The sequence below is a fragment of the Lolium rigidum genome, chromosome 2 (assembly GCF_022539505.1).
Source record: "Lolium rigidum isolate FL_2022 chromosome 2, APGP_CSIRO_Lrig_0.1, whole genome shotgun sequence".
Lineage (NCBI taxonomy): Eukaryota > Viridiplantae > Streptophyta > Magnoliopsida > Poales > Poaceae > Lolium > Lolium rigidum.
Genome location: NC_061509.1, coordinates 240,004,074 through 240,025,674, shown reverse-complemented (window position 1 = coordinate 240,025,674; position 21,601 = coordinate 240,004,074). Strand labels below are relative to the sequence as shown.

General features: G+C 41.4%; 2 long non-coding RNA genes across 2 annotated transcripts; both read right to left on the bottom strand.

Annotated features, from left to right (window-relative positions):
* Window positions 1–9,777: 9,777 nt before the first annotated feature.
* Window positions 9,778–11,424, bottom strand: LOC124688401. The gene is made up of 3 exons (XR_006998508.1): window positions 11,184–11,424; window positions 10,796–10,875; window positions 9,778–9,981 (listed from the first exon to the last, which is right to left on the bottom strand). It is a non-coding gene; the product is annotated as an uncharacterized LOC124688401 (long non-coding RNA).
* Window positions 11,425–11,949: 525 nt separating this feature from the next.
* On the bottom strand, window positions 11,950–13,967 carry LOC124688400. The gene is made up of 3 exons (XR_006998507.1): window positions 13,924–13,967; window positions 12,771–12,826; window positions 11,950–12,027 (listed from the first exon to the last, which is right to left on the bottom strand). It is a non-coding gene; the product is annotated as an uncharacterized LOC124688400 (long non-coding RNA).
* Window positions 13,968–21,601: the final 7,634 nt, after the last annotated feature.

Below are 21,601 nucleotides of genomic sequence, written 5' to 3'. Positions count from 1 at the left end.
TGTGACTCCATATTTATATTAAGCTCATATACTTTGATGCTACTGTATATGATATATCCTGCATATCATATACTGTGACTAATGTTGCTATGCCCATTATCCAGCTGGTGGTAATCTAGCAAGCTCATGTACTGTGACTAATGTTGCTAATATGTAAATTGTTCACTGTAAAATTATTTCGTTTGGACTTGTAAATTGGACAGGGATTATGGTGTTGCAGCCTACATCCATGTTGCCCCTTTTGGATGCCCTGATTTCTAGTATTTTATTCATTTTCTACCTTTTTGAATTCTACATATAATGTTGTCAAGTTCTTGATCTCTCGTATTGCATATGCTGTCTAGGTATCTTGTTCTTTTAGATCTCTGTCTAAGTATCTGAGGCCCTTTAGAGATGGCGCATCCTGGCACTTATTATCCTTTTCATTTATCTCTTTGGCACTACCACCATGCAGCAGGAGGCATCAGGCCTAGGAAGGTATTTTCGACTGATATTATGGAACCTCAGTTCCCCATCTTCTGTTCCGTAATCTCGTCACTACACAACACAACATCTGCATAAGGATTTGTTCGGTTTGAGCCAAATCCCCTCGGTTTGAGGTGTATTGAGGGGTATCTAAGTCAAAATCCCTTCTAATACACTCCAATCCACTTGGGGTGGGGATTAACCGAACAAGGCCTACATGGGTTGGGTATTCCCTATCTCTTTGGAGCTCGTGTGTTCTAGACTAGCTGAATTCCTTTTCGTTCTACGTTTCAAAAGACACACTCAATATAACTAGAATTTATTTATTGAGTTGAAGTAGATTCTCTGAAAATCTTCCAGTTCAGCTATTGTTTGGTGTTCTACGTTTGAAAACGAAACTCAATATAACTAGAATTTATTATTGATTTGAACTATATTCTCTGAAAATCATTCTGTGTATTGTATGCCAAACTTTATGCATGATTTTCAATATTTTTCAAGGTATCCTCTCCTTAATAGTTTCTTTCCCTATAAACCAACCACTGCACATTTTGCAACTATCCTTGCAGTGTACCAGATACAACTGAATATAATGGTTTTCTATTGGTATGGTGAGCAAGATTTATATAGTGTCCCTCATGTACAATTGTAAAAAAAATTATGAATATATGCAGTAGAAGATTATTGTTTTCTCATCAGAAGATGCTATACTGAACTAATAATGGTCTAGTAATATTAGGAAAATGTATACGGCTATTAGTAGTTTCTTTTGCCAGTTCAAGGTAAACCCACATCTTTGCAAGTTCACTCATTGGGTTTTTAGCTTTTTATTACTTCTTTTTGCTTTCTGTTATCAGTACCTTCTTTATTTGTCACATTTCTTCCAGGTTTGTATTAATAATTATTCATGCATATGCAAAATTTCTTATTGAATACAGAAAGGAGATGTTCGTTCCAGCAAATGGTCTCTTCATACATAAACAAGATAGGTAATGTTCTAACCATTTTTTTAATGTATGTTGGACATCCTGAAAAAATTATACTCTCTTAATGGTTTCGAATTCCAAAAACACATGTTTAGTATCATCTTCCGGTAAATTTCCAATTTATGTTCGCACTCATAGGTTAACATTTTGCAAACATTATTTATCCCATTTTAGAGGAATATTGTGAATCGCACAATAGCTGAGTTTTAGTTTTGGTGATGTGATTTGTATAACCATACCTGTTAAAAGTAACATTGGCTTTATCATTCTTTTGCCACGATGGAAAAGGTGTTAAAAGACTTCAGGTACACTGAGATGGAAAAGAAGAAAAAGGAAAATGAAGTTCTTAAACGACAGTTAAAAGAGAAGGATGAAAAGATCTGGCAAAAGAACTAGAGACTCAAACATGCTAAGAGATCCTGGGACGGTCTCATGAATGGCATGGGAAGCTCCAACCTGCGCGTTCAGAGGATCATTTCTGAAAACCTCGCTCCAGCGTGCTGTGGCTCTACCTGACAAGCGCAATGCTGCTCTTCTTGATATTCAGACAACAACTTCAGCTATTGATCAACTTATATCTGAATATGCTTGCATGCTCAAGGCAATAGGGCAATTTCCAAAGGATGCAGTTTCCGATATTACCCTAGATTCTAGTTCACCTAGGTTTTATGGATCGGACAAAGATCCCTGGAACTATGCTAGTATTTCACCAGGTGGGGTCTATGAGCATGCAGTTCAATTCTGATGGGCTGCCTTAGGATTATTGATAGCATGTGTTATTTATTAAGAGTGGTTTCTATAACCATCGCGTGTTTTCTGTTGAAAAATCTGCTTTTAATTTGTGAAAGCAAAGGTAGTAGAACAACTACATATAAGTGTACCGACCATTGTGATTCTCTATGTATTTGGACCATCTACCCAAGTTTATATGTATTTCATGTATTATGCAATTATCATGTGAATTCAATGCTGCCGATTGTATTATAGAATTATGCTTCTTTAGTTAGCTTTTTCTGCTATGTTTTTTCTCATATGCTTGCTCGCCGGTAGGCGGTCAAGCGGGCGTCAAGCCGCGGTTTCCTATCTAGTACCTAAAATCTTAACAGAGGAAGGCACACTCAACAGCCGAACCTGTGTGCAGCTCCACCACTGGCAAAAAATTCACAACATTACATTACAGAAGAAAAAAAGACAACATCAAACAAGGCAGTCAGCAACAATACCCGACAACCAAAGGATGCGCAGTTTCTCCTACGTAATAAGATGCAGCTGCAACACCAACTAATGCACCAAAATCCAGATAGGCAATTCGTGACATATTGCATTCAGCCAGATGGTAATTCATTCAGTTATTGTAAAGCCACAGGACATGAGTCCAGATTAGGCATCTTCTGAGCCGTAAAGCCTACCAATCATGTAGGACAACGCAGAATCCAGCCTACCATTGCTAAACAGACAAATTGAGGTTAAGCAAACGCAGACTCACCTAATGGCGTTCCCCTAAGGTATCACTGTCAGCACAACACTACATTAAGCATTGTAGAAACACGAGTTCTATCAAGTGAGTATCCATTTGCTCAAAAAGCATACCGGAAGGTATTGGCATATCATTTTCAGAACAAAAAGGGTCAACCAAGTAAAAAAAAAAACTAAAATGGGTGCAATTTGACTCAAGAACCCCAAACAGCAACTACTGTACGACGTAGTATAAGGCGAGAATCATGTTCGACTGAAGTTCCCCCAACGAAACTACTGCAAGAAGTCATACAGCGCAACCATTCACATCCTCCTGTTTGACTGAAGTTCCCCCAAGAAGTCATACAGCGCAACCATTCACCTCCTGTTTCTTCTCCCTTACAAACACCATTGTCATCTATGTACTCACTTCGCTGTGCTCTCTAGATACCTGCAACCCAAACTCCAAGTTATAAACTGAACTTAAACCTCAAGTTTTTTAAATAGCCAATCAAGAGGAACATATGCTTACTATTTCTTTTCTTTGGGCAGAAGGCTGGGAGGGGTGCGGAAGATGGTAGGGATGGGATGATGATTCTTCTTCGACTTCTGCAGTTGATAGATGGTGTCTTGAAGAGATTCCATCTGCTCCTGAAGGCATTTCCGCCAATGTATAGCGCCAGGGGTGTTCAGCTGTCCTTCTGTATACATCTTCAGCAGACTGTACTTTCAAGTTAGTGGCCAGACACAGAAACTCGGACAAAGAAAGTAATCACACTACACTTACATCTTTCTAGACAAGCCCATCTTACGAAAACCATCATCAGCATCTGTGAGTAATCGCACTGCATAGGCGCCCTGTTGAAGCAAATCGCGGTGGATGGTGTAGAATTCAAGCTCCTAAAAAGGAAGTCAGAATCAATAGCGCCAATATATTGAAACGTGGAAACCAATGAAGATGCACTACCTTGAAGTCGATCCTTGGGTCCTTTGCCAGGATGTCATCTAGTCCTTCTTCATATACTTCCAAGCTAAGGCCCAGTGGGTTAACATACTTTACATTTGTCCACCAGTCCTATGAACATAGGAGAAAAGGATAAAAGGTACTGTTTCAGTAGCAAATATGAAAAGCTTTCTAGACAAAACATAACAGCAAACATATAACAAAACAGATTAGCGTGTTGAAACTAAGTAGCAAAACAGAACCAGTCCTGGAGTGATCCAACACAGATGGTTGTTGACACCACATATCAATAGTTCATGAAATGTTAAATTGCCAGAACATAACGTAGCAACTGGTCAGAACAGAAGTAAACCATCAAGTCTCTAAATACAATCGCGTTTCCCCTTTCTGATAGTTCATACAGGCTGTAAGAACAATCAAGCATTACAAAGTATAAGTGTATCGAGCATTTCATTTTATAGGCACATGCATATACAGATAAAATCAAACCGGACTGATTTGAAGACACCTTTGTGTACTACCCACAAACATTTGCAAAAATAGTAAGCAGTAAGTATATCAAAACATATGGATCAGGAGGTTCACATATCTAGTCCGAAAGAGCAAGGGAAACTCGATCAGGTGGACCCTCTAAGAATTACAAATTACAGCACATATTGTATTGATGCATGGGAAATACAATCAATATCTGCATTCTGGAGGAGAAGGAAGCAAAAAGAAAACAGACCAGACATTTGGCAGTAAGGTGGTGAGTATATGTCACGCATTGTACACTTTTCTCTTTTATATTATTCTAAACAAGCCACAGCTTCATTATATTCAGAAAATCAGAAGCACATCATGTAGTTCATACAGGCTGTAAGAACATTCAAGCATTACAACATATAAGTGTATCGAGCATTTCATTTCATAGTCACAGGCATATACGAATAAAATCAAACCAGACTGATTTGAAGACACCTTTGTGTACTACCCACAAACATTTGCAAAAATAGTAAGGAGTAAGTATATCAAAACATATGGATCAGGAGGTTCACATATATACTCTGAAAGAGAAAGGGAAACGTAGGTGGACCCTCTAAGAGTTAAATTTTTTAGAAACTAGGAGCACTAGTACTCATGAGCACCAAATCTGCTTCCTCTTACATGCAGGTACCACCTGCTAGTGTTGGGGAAACAAATGAAACAAAATAGGCATTGACGAGGGTTCAGACTCGATTGCTGTGGCTCTTTCAAACTCGCGGTTGCCGCTAGAGCACCCATAATGTTATGTTCTAATTGAGGACGTTATATTTTATTGTTATATAAATAATCCATGCCGCAAGCAGAAAAATAAAACGAGGTGCTTCATGTTCCATTGCTCATCATCTAAGGTTTTATAAGATGATATTTAGGCCACAATTTCAAACCCACTTTTGAAACATAGGCTAAATATAAATAAGAAACATGCAATAACCGAAAGTCTAAAACGCTTGGAATTTTTAAAGGCTAAATTTTTATAAGTATATCATCAAAGGAACACCCGCAATAGCTAACTTTATGAGCGTCTTATCTTTCATTCTTTTGTTAATAAATTGTCTTACAGTGTTGCATGTCCTATAAATTTACTAAAAATGTGGCGTGCGAGAAGATCGATGCGAGATGATCAATGATGGTGGCGCCACATATTGAAATGTGGCGAGCCAGAAGATCGATGGTGGTGGCACCGTGGCAGCAGAGCAGAGACTGGTTTAGTGAACGCCGAAGCCTCGCGGGGCAAGCATTGGCAGGAAGGCACCGTTAAACTCGGCACGCGCTCTCCCGTGGCGCGACCGAACGGATCCGCCGTGCTCCCGAAGCCATAGTCTGCCCGTTGCCGTGGAGGAGAAGATGGCTCTGACACTGCCTACTCGATCGGCGGATCATTCGTACCTGCTGGGCTTCCCCTCCACTCCGCTGCAGGTGGGTCACCGATCGCGATTAAAAGCGGGCAATCGGCGGGGGAGCACTCTGTGACATCGTCACGTGGCTGGCCGCGCCCGCTGGATGCATCGGCACATCGCGTTGCTACAAGCGCGTTTGGTAGCCTGCATGCCCCTTGGCTCGCATCGGGCCAGGAATTTTCGTCTCGTTTGGTTGCCTGGGCCGACTCGCGTTGTTGCATCGGCAGTTTCTCAAGGCCAGGCCCGTTCTCGCGCCACTTTGGCTCCATAGATGCAACGGTTGCATGAGTTGTTGCCTAAGCTCACTCTCTTTAGACTACTCAACACACCCTCTCTCAAATCAACACAAACATAGTCCGAATCGAAATAAGTTGTACACAAAAAAGATGCGTGTCAATGATACGAACAGATTCCCACAATCGGTTTCGACTTTTGTCGGTCGTAAATCGTCAATTTCGTGTATGAAGCTTTAGCGAATTTTGCCAAATTCGTCGCACACGCTCAACCGTTTGAAATTTTCTTTGAGGAGTAGGTTCACCTCACCATTCCGCATGACTTCATGTTGAAAGATTTTTGTTTCGGTGTACATACACTGATAGATAAATGACTCACAAGTATACTGTAATCTGTAAGTATGTGTGAGTAAGGTTTGGTCTACTTTTTCTCAACTTCTGGCTCGCTATCTTCATGGACGGCGCCGTGGTGATGATAGGTGAGAAGTGAAAGGTGATAATCCATGGTGGTGGAGTCATGGTGGTGTTCGTCTTCGTGGTCGGCGACGTGATGTGACCGACGTGTCCGACAGTGTCATGGTGATGTTCATCTTCATGCTGTGACCGACGTGACCGACGGTGTCATGGTGATGTTCGTCTTCGTGATCGGGATGTGCCCATGCTTGTGACCGGCGTGACCGGCGGTGTCCTGGTGGTGTTGGTCTTCGTGGTCGGCGACATTGATGCTTGTGACCAGCGTGACCGACGGTGTCATGGTGGTGTTCGTCTTCGTGGTCGGCGACGTGCCCATGCTTGTGACCGGCATCACCGGCGGTGTCATGGTGGTCTTCGTCTTCGTGGTCGGCGACGTAGTGATGCTTTTGACCGGCGTGACCGGCGGTGCCATCGCCACCGTGCCAAGCTTGTGAACGGCGGTGCCATGGTGGTCTTGTGATAGGTGAGGTAAGATCACCATGTTGCCATATACGTGAGGCCGAAAATCATGCGACCAACCAATTAAAGTATCACTTGGCTTGGGTGCCACCTGATACAACTCAGCCTATCAAACGATATACGATTCGTGAACCGGAGCTCGTCCGAAACAAGGTGGGAGTCCCATCTTGCTAGCGTATTGAGCCATAAATCTCATGCAGGTTAGGTTACCAAAGTTCCCCTACGTTAAAAATCAATCGCGGCGCCAAGCCACGCCACACGCGCGTATCCAGATCGATTGCCCATGTTTGTCTCGCCCGGCGCGCCAGCAGCCAACCAACCAAGACGGCACTGCAACTGGCCGTCACGCTCACGTCGAGGCAATGTGGCCGATCGCCGATCAGCTCGTCACGGTTGTGGAGCCGGAGTACGTGCGAACGTTCGTGGGCACGGGGGCGCGTAGCCATGATGTCGGTTTGCATCCAGTGTCCCTCTCCGTCCACGTGCGTTTTGTTGCGTTCCTCCAGGAGCCCAGTGCTCCTCTCATCTTCTCTCGTGTGGCATGCGGAGTCCGTGTCGCCTCACTGCTCACTCTTGGCTGGCGCTACACTATTGTGGTCGGCTAACCGACCGTACCTCACTCAATGACGCGATGCTCTTCAATTACACCTAACTCATTCCGTATACTAGATTTAGACGTGCGTCTTGGCGCACGACCCCGTGAAACTCGTGTCGATTCACATTTTTATATTGATTATAAAAATTATGTGAAAAAATGATAATATGTTTCTTAGGTAATAGAAAATAAAGTTAATAGGATGAACTTAGGATAAAACACGGAAAATTACAAATAGAAATAGAGTGTGGATTTTGTACACCCACGTGGGTGAGGAAGCAATCTGTACCGTCCAGAAGAGCAGACTGCATCGAGATGCGGAGAAAAAAAGTTAGATTCCATCACTTCAATCTTTGCTTTTGCCCGGCATTTACTCCGCTCGACATGGACATTCTGTCCCAGAACAGATAAAGAGTGGGACGGCCGCGGTCGCCATTGCCCATCTTCCCCCAAAATTTCCCACTCCAAATCAAATGTCGCCGCCGGCAAGAAAAGTTCCCCTGCCCTTCTGTCCTTGACCGGATTGCGCCGCCTTCCTTCTACCGACGCGGATGCTCCGTCGGCGCTCCTCCCTTGTGCGCGGTAGTCTCCGGCTGGAGCGATGCGACGTCCTAGACGGCGTTATGCTACCGGCGGAGCAAGGGCGCCGAAGATCTTGATGCGGTGCCCCGTGCCTCCATGGATGCGCAGCTGTGCGCGGATTGGCGCATCATGGCGTCGCGCTGGAGGATGTTGCGGAGCGTCGTGCTGGCCGCGTCCCGGGCGGTCGCGTTGGAGGATGTGCGCGGGTGCCGATGCGGTGCCCCGTGCCTCCATGGATGCACGGATGTGTGCGGACTGGTGCATCACGTCGTCGTGTTGGAGGATGTCGCCGAGCGTCGTGCTGGCGGCGTCCCCGAGGCCACGTCCTCGGCGGCCGCGTCCGCGGCAAGGGTGATGCTAAACGTGTCATAGATGGACCTTTTGAGCAGCGAAGGAGGTGCTGGCAGTGGCGGTGTGGAGAGTGGAGACGGTAGCGGCGACGTGATGATGGATTGATGGTGGGTGAGGGGCATGAAGTGATGGGAGTGGAGTTGCTCAACCAGTACATGGCCTGGACGAAGAATCGGAGCGGGAGCCGGGAGGCGCGCGTTCTAGATCAGGTTCTGCTACAGTTCACCTTCTAGCACAGCCTGTGGGGAACGTGGAGGCGCACCAGCCACACCGTTTGCGTGCAATGCATAAAGAGAAGCAATTAGCATGTTGTTAGTATGTGCGGTCTGGCCTGGCTATTTTTGGTTGAATTGCCCTCCAAGAACTGTACCGATGGATTCAAAGAATGTGCAACTGTGATATGCTGCGGCTCGAGGACCTCCGCCACCGCGCACGAGCCGCAAACGCCACCTCTCTGCTCGCTGAAGCGCCGCTGGGATGTGCTTCAACGCCCGCCGCTACGCAAACAACCTCGGATCCTCGAATATCCATGATCTCTCCTCCGGATCAGCACCATCACCATGTCTCCGTTGGTCCGCGCCACCGTGCGTTACGCCTGCGCTTACTGGGCGCCAGACCCCTAGCAAGTCGTTGTGAGGAGTCGGAACACCACCATTACCTCACGCACGTCAGGCCGGCAGCAGCGCATATCGAAGCCGTGCTGATACGAGACCCCCATGGCCAAATGCCAGTAAACTAGGGATATGATGGGCTTCATCAACCGCACGGGTGTCACCTGTAATCTGTGGTGCAGAAAAGGAAATGGGGTTCTCGAGCACATTAGACTAACAGGGCAAAGAAACCAGAGAGAAGATGAATTTGGAGAAGACGAAGTCGTCGTCATCGTCAGGAACTCCACCATTAGTCCATTACACGCTTGGGCTTGTATGCTACGTGGGCATAGGTACAAACAGTAGAGTAAGGCCTCACGCCACTGTGGACTGTAGTTCTCACTTTTCGATCCTGTCTAGCCGGTCACGTCGCATGTTTTGCATCGGAGGAATCTTTCAGAAATCTTAAAGAAACTTCTTGCAAACGAGTGGACAGAATAGCTAGTGTACCCATACGTGGGTGTACATTTGCATTTCCGATAGAAATATTTTATCATAGAAAACAATGTGGTAGCTTTTTTTCATCGGCACTGTGCTTAGGTTACAGGATAATGATGTTATGTATTGCTTAGCCATTCCAGTAACCACACTCCACTGACACATATTTAGGTGATACGCTCCACCTCCCCTCATTAGAGCTAACATAGAATACAGTGCTAGATAAGTGTCTTATATTTTCCATTGCAGGTCCTGGACAAAATACTTGCTTCTAGGCTAATTCTTTGGTTTCCTGGTATATACATGCTTCTCGCTGGTTGATCTCTGGTATATCCAAACTTCAATATAACCCTGTTTAGAATAAGTATCTGAAGCTTCATTGTTGTGGATTGCCAACTAAGCTAACCCTGCATCATTTAAAAAAATAAATTTTTGTAAGTACGCTAGCAGACCATGAAAGATGAAACCATACCATAATATTCAAATGAACATAAGCATCAAATATTCAAATTGCAGTACATGGAAATTATACACATTTAACTTTGCTTCCCAGACTCAAAACACAGATTAATGAGCTGCACTTTATTTCTTCAAAACACAACACTTTAAATATTACTTTTCAATAAGTCGGATTTTCACACTATCTACTTATCTATACAAACTACTTCAGGACGAATAGAAGTTCTCTATTTAAATGTTCAGCAACGTTTCTCTTGAATATATCAAATAAGTATTGAAAGATTTTCATACGAACGATCCACTTATAGCCTAAAATAGGTACATGATGCATATTATCAATGCAACCTAACCATGAATACTAATAAATTAGGGCAGCTAGTTAAAATCTCCCTACCATTTAATTGAGCTACAATGCATATAACATCTACTATTCGGGCTTTGAGAATATATCGCGCCATATGGTGTATTTTTCCATATATGCCCGACTACAAAAATAATTCTAAAGAAAATTCTTAAAGTATGACGAACTATAAACAAAAAGATTGTCCATGGTTTAATAGATACCTCATTTTTATTTTCCTTATTCCCACAAACCTTGTTTAGTCCAAGGCTGGCTAGCACAAACTACATGAGAAACGACATAACATGTAAGCTATCTCCCTCTCCCCAATTTCTCAGCGACAATCTAATTCACATGTATCAAGCATGCTTTGATGTGTTTGGTATTTTGTTGTTTCTCCGTTCTAAAGATGAGTATCTCACCTCTAAAAGGGGTGGTGCTTACGGACAGGACCCAATCAGGTGCGGTCGGCCCAACAACAGTCAGGTACTTGTCCAATTGCCTGTCAACAAAAGTGCACACTCAAACTTAAATAGTTACAACAATGTGAACTCAATGTCCCATCTAGCCAAACCACTCAAACTGAAATAGCGGCTACATATGAAAACTCAAAATTGAATAACTTCACCCATACAGAGATCAAAGATTCATAATTTTGCAGTGTACCCATTAAAAAGATTATAGGTATATTACTGTGCAATGGTTACTATAGAATTAACAACTGCGTCACGTCAATTAAATCCGGACAGAGGTAGTACCCATTAAAAAGATTATAGATATATTACTGTGCGATGGTTACCATAGAATTACCTACTGCTGCTTCTGCACCTCTTCCTTTAAATAAATATATGGATAAAATCTCAAGCCACAAGGGCTTAAAGATTGCACTTAGCAATGCAGAATACTGGGGAAAGAGCTACATTAGCTATGCTGGCCATTTTGCCAAAAACACCATAATATGTGAAGTTAGGCCTATCTGGTAGCACTGCAATCCTAGATCTGCATGGACAACAGTTGGTAGAACAAAGGGAATTAATGCGAGAACAAATAGTTTACCATCAAAAAAATCTAGAGGTGTTAATTAGCACTACCATATGCAGTAAATTCAGTAGTTGCAAATGGAAAGAGGAACACAGCGAGAATCTAACCTATTAATGAAGATACGATATGTCGTCTAGGTGAAGCGCTGAGAAAGCAACTCTAAGAAATCTGGAGTCAGAACACGTTCGCAGCCAAGGATCTCTTGGAGTCTGGAATCACATAATATTGATGTGCTCAAATCATGCTATGCAAATGAAATACAACACTAATGAATTTCATGCATCTCAATTAGGCTGGGTAGAAACTCCGAGTTGACAATAATTTATATTCTAAAGAATAACATGATTATTAGGAAAAAGGACAGGAAAGTTGAATAGACGCATTTTCTGACAGTACTTTACAGAAAAGTATATAAACCAAAGAATCAATGTAGAATTTTGCTTGTATTCCTAAACCAGTCTTATGTGTCCAAGAGGCTGCGATGTTGATTTCTAAGCCATGATTTCAGTCGACCAAAGTCAGGCAACATGGATGGTTGTAACAGAAGAGCTCTGCACCTTGTAACCTCAGGGTTCTTCTCCTCTACTTGTACCATCTAGGGTGAGAGGCATGGCTTCATAGTGAATTGACAGCCAGATAGTGGTAGTGATGAATGGGTACCTCAAAAAAATGTTCAGTGAATAAGCATACATAATAGCTTTCCTAACCCAATGGGAAATATCTTCCCTTGCATATATTGATGGATTGAGAAGGCCATCACCAAGAGGTTCATATTCATTTATTTCCTAGGTCAAATAATTGGTGCCACTAACTGAATGAATGAATTCAGGAATATGGATTCATGACCCGAGAGAAAAACACCAAGACCATTACTTTATATCTAAATATGCAAGCTCTCCTCCTCGGGAGGATTTAAGGAAAAGATCAAAACCAAGGCCATTACTTTATTTCTAATCTACGAATGTAAGAGGAAATTGAAAAATATTACAAACACCAGAACGTAAGTGTTTCCAATTTTGGTCTTACAACTCTCCCCAGCAAATAAGCACACATATACAAATCGATAACTGGGCAAATGAATCTAGTGATTTAAAAAAACAAACCACGGATAACGATGATACTATGCCTAAATATTAATAATACGATATTTGCAAGACACCAATTAAGACAACTTACTTAGTAGAAAATAAAAAATGATAAAAAGAGAATACATATGATTAATCAGTGTTGTGTATTATGTTTGTAAGACTAAATCTACTTGCCCCCCTTAAAAACAGAAGCATTTCACTCGTATTCATAAAGCTGAAGTTCACTCTTCTTTCAGTAGAAATTATGTGAGAAGGCGAGACAGGTTACCTTGCATGAGTTTGACAGAAATAAATGTGTCTTCCCACTGTAAAACAATAGTAGTCCTACAACCAAAAAAAATAAACAAATTGGAATAAGATTTCAGATATAGACAATTTATACATTGGTATTGTTATTGGATATTTTGATAAAATGACAAATTCTAGCAGCAAACATATAAATCATTAGAAAGTGGCATCTTAGATACCATGCAACTGAAAAGGAAATTGATGTGCACGAAACGTCCTAACTCCTAACCAGGATTGGGCCGTGAGGATATATATGTGTTAATCTATACACAATCGAGGAACCAAAGCTGAACAAAGCAGGTAGAATAATCACATGTGAAGTGCGCACAGTTCAGTCCCTAGCTAGGCCAATATTTTCTGAAAACATAAAATATCAATTGTTTGAATTTTCTGTAGTAGAAAGTCATTCAATATCCAAATAATTAACCCACTCCACCCACTTCCACTATCCAATTGATTGATTGGGATCATGAGAAAGGAGAGCAGAGATCATACAATTAGCTAGTTAGGCTAATACACCATTTGAGTTGATAATTGCCAAGTAACACAGACCAGTCAGATGAAGCAAAAACAACTCATTGCTACAATCTACCAAGCGGTGTGTATAATATAGAAGGTATACTCTGCCAATTCTTTCAAGTAAGCAATCAATATGTAGAAATGAAGGCCTTTAAAAAGGGAAAATAAAGCAATACATACCAAAATATTTTGTCCATGGTAAAGACAAAGTTTCTATGTAATGAAAATCCACAACGACATGCCAACAACTAATGGGTTTACCCAATGATGAAGTGAACAACTAACTGGTCATGTCCTGTTAATTAATAGTTCAACTAATCATTTGGTAGATAGAGCAGCAGAAGGTATCAGAGAACCAAATATATGGCCTTCCATTCAAAGGATCATGTACACGTATGTTCTTAGTAAACTAACACCAGAAGATTAAGCAAATAAAATAATTGTTGGAAAGTCTCCATATTTGTACCCTTGATTCTGCATATATGCACTAAAAACCACATGGTAATGCTTGAGGACCTAGGAAATATAAAGCATATTCCACACATCCAATAGAGATCAAAGCAAGATCACACATAAAAAATCAAAGGTGTAAGGGCGAGAAAGGACAGACTAACATTGCCAGATCTTGTGCAAACTTTCCTCCACCACTGGAAGGAGTAGCTTCTGAGAAAATAATTTTAGCTCATGAAGGTAGTAAACAGTAAAAGATAAGTTAGCATTTACAATCAACATAAATAAAAATCAAGATTCTATACTTGATTGTTGCAGATCTGTATTCATCTGTTGTCTCCTCTTTAACCTCCCTCACCATTTCTTCTCCCCCTTCCCATCTCCCTCTCTAATAGCAACGAATCACCCAAACAACAACTGAATGCACCAGGAAATAAAGCAAGAAAAAATAGCGTGAGGAGAGAGAGAGAGAGAGAGAGAGAGAGAGAGAGAGAAATGATTAGTAAAAAGTGCATCATTGTCATATTATTTGTATTTTCAGCAACCAAAATACCAAGAGAGTAACTATGGGATCAAACCAGCATGTGCCAAAAGTCCCATGTGATCTATAACAATAGTTGATTCTTCCTTTTATTTTGTTTCCTGAGTAAAAAGAGCAAGATAGACAAATGACAGATTAGTGATATGGTAAAAAAACCTGAAGTCTACTAAATATTTTATGATATGGAGACTACTAAATCAAGTGACGAAGATGTCAGCTGGGATTAGGAATTTCCGTACATCTCAACCAACCGTGGCCTCAATGCATCATTTGCACAATATTAACATATGTATGAATCCGCAAGTGCGTATTTCAAACAAAAAAAATATTACGTACTACTTTGCTCCACCATATTTATTATTTACCATGTGGAATATCATATTCAGTAATCCCAACCAGATAACAATGGCTTATGTATGCAACAAATAGTACATAAATAATATTTTTTCACAAAAGAGGTAAGTTTCCTGGATCGAACAATTAGCAACTTCCCCATAGAATAATGAACATGTACCATAAATAGTCAAATAATCAGTTTGAATTCATGAAATGTAAGCAAGAAGGGAGGCAATAAAAACTGAATATGTACTGACCTAGAGACTAATAAATAATATGGAGAAGATGTTTAGATAGCAGTGAGACTTGTGCTCACGACTAACAAATAAGGGATCAGCTTGCAGCATGACCCGCGCTTGATTTATCACATTTACTTGCAGATGGAAAAACAGCCATTAACTTGAACCTGAAATCATAATGATTCATGCAAACATTAAGTAATAGATAAAACACAATTAAGTTGGCCAACATAAACTATCTAAACTAAGAAAATGGTACAAAGTTCAGTAGAAACAAATTTCTCTTCTAAACACAAACCTCTCTTAAAGGGAGTCACAAATTACCTCAACAAATAGAAACTATTTTATGAAGATACTGACTATGAGGTCCAAGAACTGGTGTGTCCGATCTGCACATAAAAACATGTTATATAAATTGTGAAAAGAACAAAGCTGAATCTTTACTGCATCCAAGAACATCTTCATCTGTGCCCAATCAAGAGATAAAAAAGAGTGAATAACCTGCTTGGAAGCTTCAATATATAATAGCTTTGATATTAACTAATAAGTTTCTAACTTCTACATCAATATAAGAGAAATTCCCCTACCTATATAGCACTGTGCAAGTTTTGCACCCAGCAATGCAACATATTTGAAAACAAATCCATCTGCATTGTCTTAACCAAAAAAACCTCCAAAGAACAATTTAAAAACCAGTACTGAATTAGCTACCATAGGAAGACCAGTATTGTATTAGCTCGTTGGAACCAACTTGACTTTAACTGACAACCTTCCAACTCTTGTGAAACAGTAAAAGATAGATTGCCTTACATATATATATGTATATAGAACTGCCCTTACCTAGCCAAGAAAGGGAGGAGGATGCTGAGCCCAGGGAGGAAGCAGGCCGGAGGAGAGAGGAGCGCCGCCGTCGTCCTCTTCCTCCTCTGCTCGTCCCCCGACGCGCTCGCCCGCCCAGCCGCCTTGCTCACCAGGGCCGCTCTCCGCCAGGGGCCCCGCGCAGCCGCCGCTGCCTGCGTCGCCGTCAGCCACGCGCGCGGCGCCGCCTTGCTTGGACGGGCGGGACTCCCCGACGCGCTCGCCCGCCAAGCCGTCGCGCTCGCCAGGCCTGTCTCCGCGCTCCTCCCCAAGGATGGCGCCGGCGAGGTGCGCCGCGTAGACCCCGGGAGGACGTGGGTGGCGGTGGCGAGGCGGGGGCGGGGCGCGAGGCGGGGCGGGGCAGGTGCGGGGCGGGGGCGCGATGCGGGGGCAGGGGCGTGGGCGGCGGCTAGGGTTTTTTTCACCCTGGGGCTCGCTTTTATACGAGCCGCGGTGAAATACCAAAAATACCCCTGCGGGTTGAGATCCACTGCCAGATGCCAATGCGTACCGACAGAGATCCCAGCCACGGTGGCTGACGTGCGGGTCCGGCAAAGGTGGGGCTCACATGCAGCCAGACGCGGGTAACAATCGGCTGTTGCATGGGGTTAGCTAGTGAGGAGAGGGTCCAAAACGAACGGCTGAGATGCACAGATGGAGAGATCCGATGGCTCACGTGCACTGATCGTTGTGAAGCCCCCTATGGGGGGCATCATTTATACCTTTAGATATGTCCAAGCGATCGATAAAAATATACTCCGTACTACTCCTACTACTACACCACATCCTCAATAAATGTCGAGGTTTTACTCCCTTTTTGCCCAGAATATGTAGCATATAAAGTTTATTCACAGTCAAACTAGCTAGGTTTATATGTTGATAAAAAGTGAATATATGTATTTCCAAATTAATGTTATTAGAATTATTATATAATATATTATACGCAATTTGATACGGTAGATATTTATATTGTTTTCTTTTTTATCAAACTTTGAAAAATTTAGCTTGCATGTATTACGCGAACAGGAGGAACTAGTTTAAATTAATATAATTTTGAATTAAAATCCGAAAATTTATTATTTACCAGAGGCATTAGCTCTTTTAGAAATCAACAACATAAATGGTAGTAGTTATTCTGACAAAATAGCCCATTTTCATGACGTTCTAGCTGGGCTGGTATGCCATGTAACATAGCACGACGCCTAGCATGACGCCCTAGCCGGTATGAGCGCCATGCACCTTCACCTGTCAACTATCTCAAACAAACAACGCAGTTTGTCTATAGATCCAACTATGTGTGTTGTGTTAGCACACAAGTTGGTTTGTTATTCAAAGAAGTGTGTAACTTTGGATATAGTCTTATGTTACACGTTTTTTGCTTACTTTTTTTACTAAAAGAATCATATTTCTTATTTTATGTGTGTATTTTATCGAATATCCGCTTCCGCTAGGTTCTTACATCGGTATTTGTGGAAGTTGAAAATTCCTCTAAAGATCAAAGTTTTTATGTGGTTCTTAAACATCAAAGTGTTGCTAACTAAAGATAATCTTGCTAAGAGGAATTGGAAGGGATGTACAAAATGTTGCTTTTGTGATTCTATAGAAACTGTACAACACTTGTTTCTTTCTTGCCTTTTGCCCAAATAATCTGGCGTATGATTTATTTTACATATAATATACCACCTCCTGCAAATATTACTAATATGTTTGGTAATTGGCTAAATGGTGTTGAAAAGAAAGATAAAGTCAGAATACGGATTGGTGTCTCGGCATTGTGTTGGTCTATTTGGACCACCGAAATGATCTGATTTTTAACAAACGAAGGGTACAAATTTTTTGCGAGGTTATTCGCGAGCTACACACTGAATTCAACAATGGGCGTACCTACTCCCGGAGGACCAGCGGGAGGTTATGGATACTGGATGCAACCGTTTGCTAACAGTTACTCAGGACTTCTTTTTCCGGGCTACTGGGTGGCGTCATACTAGTAGGCTACAGGATGGATAGCTATATGTTGCTTCTGTTTTCGGAGGTTGACACATGTCTCAACCTTCTTTGATTCACAATGTAAACTTTTGAATTCTAGAATTTTAATAAATGAAAAGGCCGTGTGCATCGATTGATGCAGAGGCTCGGGTATGCCCCCATTTTGAAAAAAAGAAAAAAATCCGCTTCCGCTCTGAATTCGTTCCATATCCGCAATCTAATATAATCCGCATTCGACCATTATTCGCTCCGATCTAAATCCATAAAAATATCTAGTTCGGATATAAAAATGGCAATATCCAATTTAATCCGACCCGTTTACACCCCTAGATGTGAATGCCACGAATTCTTCGTTGCCTTCTTCATTGGAGGCGATTTTTAAGCTTGGTACGACCTACGGCGGCTTGATAGCCATCTTATTTAACATGGTAGCAGTAGCACTGGTAGGTCTGTGCGCCATACTCGCCTTCAAGTTGGAAGAACGGACACAGTACGTGATACGATGCGATCTCCTACACCTAGTTCGGTGGTGTCATGGGAGACGCCCATAAACACAATTTAACAATGCTGTCGACCAGGACCTACTCAACAATTACGGTTCGAAAATCCGGCGCAACCACTGGCAGTCCATACCTTCACTTTGATCGACTACTATAAAATTTCGAGAGAAAAAAGATAAGTGGCCGCTGCAGGGGTCTGCCCTCATGACACCGATCATCTGCCGGCTGGCTATCTATCCCGTTTCCCAATCGGTCAGTAAAACCTTTCCAATGTATGCAGCCACTAGTAGAAAAAGGCCCTTTATTCCGGGTCACCCTAGCTGGCGATCGTTCGCTCAAAACCTACCTAGCGATCACTTTCCGACAGCTCTTTTTGGTTTAATCGTGCGGGAGTTCGCTTCCTCTTTCTGGCAAAACAATAATTACTGGATGATCCGTATGTGAGCAAACCTCTTTCTTCTCCTTTCTATGACTCACGTCCACGTTAAAACTTTCCAAATTTGAAAATTCAAAATGTTTTAACTTTCAAACGACAACTCCAAATTAAGATTCGCTTTCACCAATAAATCCGTCTCGACGAGATCTTCAAAACTAGCACCCATGTTAATATGTTTCGACAAACTTTTTTTCGGGCTAAAAGTTATCAACCCTTTCTATTTGAATAATCAACCCCTCCATACTTGAGTGATCAACGGTGAATATATAAAATTATCAACCTGGTGCAGGCTATTGAGGAAAAGTTTTGCATGCATGCACAAAAAGACGAATTTGCTTATGTAAGCGGAATCTTTTCTAAATTTGAAAATTCAAAACGTTTTAACTTTCAAACGACAACTCCGAATTAAGATCCGCTTTCACCAATAAATCCGCCTCGACGAGATCTTCAAAACTAGCACCCATGTTGATATGTTTCGAGAAACTTTTTTCTGGCTAAAAGTTATCAACCCTCTCTATTTGAATAATCAACCCCTCCGTACTTGAGTGATCAACGGTAAATGTATAAAATTATCAACCTGCCTGCAGGGTATTGAGGGAAAGTTCTGCATGCATGCACAAATAGACGAATTTGCTGATGTCAGTGGAATCTTTTCCAAATTTCAAAATTCAAAACGTTTTAACTTTCAAACGACAACTCCAAATTAAGATCCGTTTTCACCAATAAATCCGTCTCGACGAGATCTTCAAAACTAGCACCCATGTTGATATGTTTCGAGAAACTTTTTTTCTGGCTAAAAGTTATCAACCCTCTCTATTTGAATAATCAACCCCTCCGTACTTGAGTGATCAACGGTAAATGTATAAAATTATCAACCTGGTGTAGGCTATTGAGGAAAAGTTCTGCATGCATGCACAAATAGACGAATATGCTGATGTCAGCGGAATCTTTTCCAAATTTGTAAATTCAAAACGTTTTAACTTTCAAACGACAACTCCAAATTAAGATTCGGTTTCACCAATAAATCCGTCTCAACGAGATCTTCAAAACTAGCACCCATGTTGATATGTTTCGAGAAACTTTTTTCGGGCTAAAATTTATCAACCCTCTCTATATGAATAATCAACCCCTCCGTACTTGAGTGATCAACGGTAAATGTAAAAAATTATCAACCCCAAAGTTAATTTTATTCGAAACAGTTTAGCGATTTTTTTTTAGTTTAGAAGCTATCAACCCAGTGTCCTGTTATTTATCAACAGTAAATATAAATAACTATCAACCCTAAAAATCTAATTTTATTTTGAATATTTTGGCGACTCTTTTTAGTTTACAAGTTATCAACCGGTGCCCCGTTATTTATCAATGGTAATTATAAATAACTACCAACCCTAAAAAGTATTCCATTTAGAATATTTTAGCGAATATTTTTTTATTTTACAAGCTATCAACCCGGTGCCTCGTTATTTATCAATGATAAATATAAATAAATAATAACCCTAAAAAGTATTTCACTTAAAATATTTTAGCGACTCTCTTTTAGTTTAGAAGCTATCAACCCGGTGACCCGCTATTTATTAATGGTAAATATAAATAAATATCAACCCTAAAAAATTAATTTAATTTAAAATATGGAGTGACTCTTTTTTTGTTTACAAGTTATCAACCCGGTGTCCCGTTATTTATCAACGGTAAATATAAATACCTAGCAACCCTAAAAAAGTAATTTTCATTAAGAATTTTTTTCGCAACTTTTGTTAGCTTACAACTTAAAATAGTACTTAATTTTGAGTAGCAAGTGGTAGTTCATTTGAGTTGCAAGTGGATCTTCCCACCCATTATTTTCCCCCTTAAAAACCACTGGCCCGAAAAAGGGAATTGCAAAAGGACCCCATTGAAATATGAATTACCGTACGAAAAAAAACCCAAAAGGGAATTGCAAAAAGAGAAAGGGAATTGCAAAAAGAGAATTGAGAGTCTGCCTCGTGCTGAAGAAAAAGAGTGAGATGATATGTGTATGCATGCAACAACTTATGAAAAGGTGCTGAAAAGTTGGCTCATTAAATGCAAATCCATGAGATGCTCTGGGCATGTGCATGCATGCAGTGTGAACACTCTTGGCTGCATGCAACTTGCAAAGTAGTAATACAAGCTGTTAGTGTGAACACGTGTGAACGCAATTAAAACACTACGATACAAAGGGAATTGAGTCGCGCTTTCGCGCGAGCGCTCCGCGCCGACAGAAACCGATCGCTCGAGCGAGCGATTGCCAGGGAGGGGATTCGCTTTATTCCAGGTTTATAATGGGCTTTAGTCCCGGTTGTGCAACCGGGACTAAAGGGTCAAGACTAAAGCCTCCCCCCTTTAGTTCCGGTTGGGTCCATCCACGTGGGTTCCGCGCGTAAAATATCTCCAGATTTTCTAATTTTATTTTTTTTCACTCCATTTTTTTTTCTATTTTTTCGGAATTTCTTTTATTTCAGTTATTTGCATAGTTTAGTCTATATCTCTAACTGCACTTATCTCTACTCAAATTACTTACTCGTGGTCACACTTCCCGCTGGCTATCTATCCCGTTTCCCAATCGGTCAGCAAAACTTTTCCAATGTATGCAGCCACTAGTAGAAAAAGGCCCTTTAGTCCCGGTTCATAATGGGCTTTAGTCCCGGTTGTGCAACCGGACTAAAAGGTCGAGACTAAAGCCCCCCCTTTAGTCCCGGTTGGGTCCATCCACGTGGGTTCCGCGCGTAAAATATCTCCAGATTTTCTAATTTTATTTTTTTCACTCCATTTTTTTTCTATTTTTTCGGAATTTCTTTTATTTTAGTTATTTCCATAGTTTAGTCTATATCTCTAACTGCACTTATCTCTACTCAAATTACTTACTCGTGGTCACACTTCCCGCTCGGTCACCCATCCTCCCACACTAGCACGCTTAACTTCCGAGTT